This window comes from Suricata suricatta, chromosome 8 (assembly GCF_006229205.1).
Source record: "Suricata suricatta isolate VVHF042 chromosome 8, meerkat_22Aug2017_6uvM2_HiC, whole genome shotgun sequence".
Taxonomy (NCBI): Eukaryota; Metazoa; Chordata; class Mammalia; order Carnivora; family Herpestidae; genus Suricata; species Suricata suricatta.
Window position 1 is genome coordinate 21,389,752 of NC_043707.1, and position 3,293 is coordinate 21,393,044.

The window sequence follows — 3,293 nt, forward strand, 5'->3', positions numbered from 1 at the left end:
GTCTGGGGTTTGGGTAGTAAGCCTCAGCCGGCCTCACCCTCAGCCTTAGGACTCCAGTTGGCTAAACAGTGTCAGGAGCCAACCTTGAACCAAGACTCGGTGCAAGCCAGAATCTTATCCAGTCTTGGTAAATGGGGAAGATGAGCCCAAGACTTTTTCAGGTCTCTCTCGCCCTCCCACTCTTCCCCAGAATGACGTGGACAGATAGCCAGAAAGGAGATGGGCACATCCACAGCCAGAGTCAGGAGGCGGGCCCCAGCTCCACACACACACACCAACGTCAGCTATGGTCTTTTATTTTACTTTTTATTGAACCTTGGGGATGAGGTTAGTGGTAAGGTGGTCCTGAACCCCAGCTGCAGAGGTCTGCCCAGGCACAGCTTGGGTTCAGCAACTGGTTCAGTGATTGGGGTGGGCGTCCTACTGCAGGGGGATGGCATCAATGACGGTGCTAGCGTGACCACTGAAGAATCATAGCCCGGTGTTGGGGTACAAGGGGACAGTGTTGAAACTCAGGCCTCTGTCTGTCCCAAAAGACATCTTCCTGCCCTTGTCAGTCATGAAGACCAGCTGCCTCAGGTAGCTGTCATACTTGCCATAAACCCAGATCACTGACTCCCCAGGCTGCAGGAAAGTCTCCTCCAGGTCTCCCTGGGTACCACCCACATAGTCGCTCCACATCTGGCGGTAGCGCGCCTGCAGGCCAGGGGCAGGGAGAGGAGGGACGGAAGACTGACAGTGAGTAGGGTGACCGGAATTCAGGACCTCTTGGCCTACAAGCAGAGCGACCTGCAAACAGGTGGCAGAGATGACAGACCCCTGCCAGTCCCATGTTGTCTGAGGGATGAGAGAGCCATTGAGATCATACTGGGAACTTCAAGTCATTTTCCCGACAGACAGGCTCAGAGGAAAAGTAACTTAGCCAGAGCTCCCCCAGGACAGAGGTGGAGCTTCAATTTGAAACCTAGCTTCCCACTGCCGTCCCCCACCCCAACCACTACATGAAAGAAGCAGAAGGGCCTTTCTGGAAGGCTCTAGTGACAGAAGAGACATTGCTGCCCCAGGATCAGAAGGATACACTTTCAGGGAGAGGTGTCAGCAAAGATGAGGATGCCATGGTGGGGACTTATACGTTAGGTGGGCCCAACCTAGCCAGCTCCAGGTGCCCAAGTGGCTATGGAACATGACTCCCCCCAGGACGTGCACATGGGGACTGCAGGGCTGTTGTAGCACCGGCCTCACACCGCAGCCCCCTGATAACTTTCACATACCATATAATCTCTAGGATTTGTTGACTGACAGATGTGACCCAAAGTGACTAGGACCTTTCCAGTTTAGTAAGATCAGAGAGGACCTCCAAACCACAGAAACAAAGAATCTTACCCTTCTATGCAGGTGCCATCCTCGCAGATGCGAATGGTGGTGATGGGGCCCTCCTCCACCTAAGCAGACTGGGAGAACTGCTGGCCTCCACTGCCTCCATAAGGTCCACTGGAGGAGGACACAGCTAGACGTGGAGGGACAGTAGGTGTCAGATGGAGAGATCTCAAGAACTCCAGTTCCCACTCCCCATACCTGTACCTCCCACACCTCTGTGCCCACCACCCCAAGTCGACCCTTGGAAGCCTTGGCCACTGGCAGTGTAGGAAGCTGCCTTCCCGTAGCGCTAGTACTGGGCTCCTGGCTTCTGGCTTATTGGCACTGACTGAGGCTGATGCACAGAGAAGGGCAAGAAGAGCAAAGGTCACCATTCTGGGGATGGAGGCAAAAGAAAGGAGAACATCAAGGTTTATCCTTTTTCCTTTGGACTTCATTTACCGAGGCCTTCCTGGGTTAGACCTCCAGTTGAGACTCTGCCCTCTTTGTCCCTCACCTCAGCCCTAACTGATCCAGTCTTGGACTCAAAAAGGATTGTCCCCAGTCTGTAGCCCTGCTCTTGGCACATACTATCTTGTGTGGGCTTAACCCCTCTGTCCTCCCTGCTCTGGAGTAGCCACCCCCTCCTTCCAACCCAAAACTGATCAATCCTGAGCTTCTGTCTGGAGCAACCTGTGTAAGTCCTGTTCCCTCTTGGCACAAAGTAGGAAAAGAATTTTCTAAGAAGTGGAGGCCATCTCCAAACCATAGAGAGGGTAGAGTTTACAAACTAGGGTCTGAACAAAACCTAACTGCAATCTACCTGTGATACATTGGCCTGGCTTGGGGGACATCTTGGATAGACTTTAAATTCCTAGCTTCACCTGGGTCTCAAATTAAAAAGAAAGGAGCATTTTAGGGGCGTGTCTCTGTGTCACCTGGGGATTGAAGGTGATTAAGGATGAGACTGTGCCAATACCAGCATGTGAACAGATGAGAAAGTGCAGAAAGGGTTTGGACCACAACTCAAGATATCAGATTCCTGATGCCTGATCTATTTTCATAATTCTTTCCGCACTTACACAAAACTGGTCATGTTGATTCCCTTGAGCATCCCAGGGATCCCAAGTTACTTTTTCTGAGACCCAGACATCTTCCCCCCTCACTCAGATCCCCGAGGTAGCTGACACCCAGGTCTCCCCTGCCGCTCCATCCAGGCGGCTGTATCCAGTTCAGCTTGAATTCCTCCCTCATTCAGAATGAGCCATTGCTGTCACCCCTTACCCCAGGCTTCTGTCACCCTTTACCCCAGGCTTCTGTCACCCCTTACCTGGTAGTTCCTACTGCAAAGTAACCACCTGGAACCTCCAGATATTTTATACGAGGTCCATGCCCACCTGCCTCCTTTTTATTGTGCAAACCTCAGCTTCTGAGCAAACATGTTCAGCCTCTTAGGGTCAGTTTTCAGGAAGGGTTTGGAATACCTTATCCTGCCACCCCACCAAGAGTTGCAGGAGGCAGGGTAGGGTCCACTCTGGCCAAGGCCCAGATCTCAGGATGGGCAGAATAAACTTGAGTAAAGGTCACCAACCAAAGGGTCAGCAGCCTTTGGTGGACAAAGTTACTAATTGCTTCTGGGTGTAGTCTACAGTGTCACCCCCCCCACTCATATCAGTGTTCCACAGGTGCTCCTACATGCAATCAGTCATCTTTCAGGATAAACATGTCCTCTACGGAGTGGCTCCATCCTATCCAAGTATGCTGTGGAGGGAATGCAATTTAACATTTTCTTGAGACCATCTTCTCCACCAGATTCAGCCCTAGAACCTGAGTATGGGGGGTCCATTGTGCATAGGAGTTGGGAAAATATGTGGTAAGCCCTTGGGGCCTCTTTTCTCCTGGGATCATCTGGCAGGCGGCCATGTATCACAGGGTGT

General features: G+C 52.0%; 1 long non-coding RNA gene across 1 annotated transcript; it reads right to left on the reverse strand.

Annotated features, from left to right (window-relative positions):
- Window positions 1-289: 289 nt before the first annotated feature.
- LOC115300151 lies at window positions 290-1,502 on the reverse strand. Its single transcript, XR_003912519.1, has 2 exons — window positions 1,384-1,502; window positions 290-696 (listed from the first exon to the last, which is right to left on the reverse strand). It is a non-coding gene; the product is annotated as an uncharacterized LOC115300151 (long non-coding RNA).
- Window positions 1,503-3,293: the final 1,791 nt, after the last annotated feature.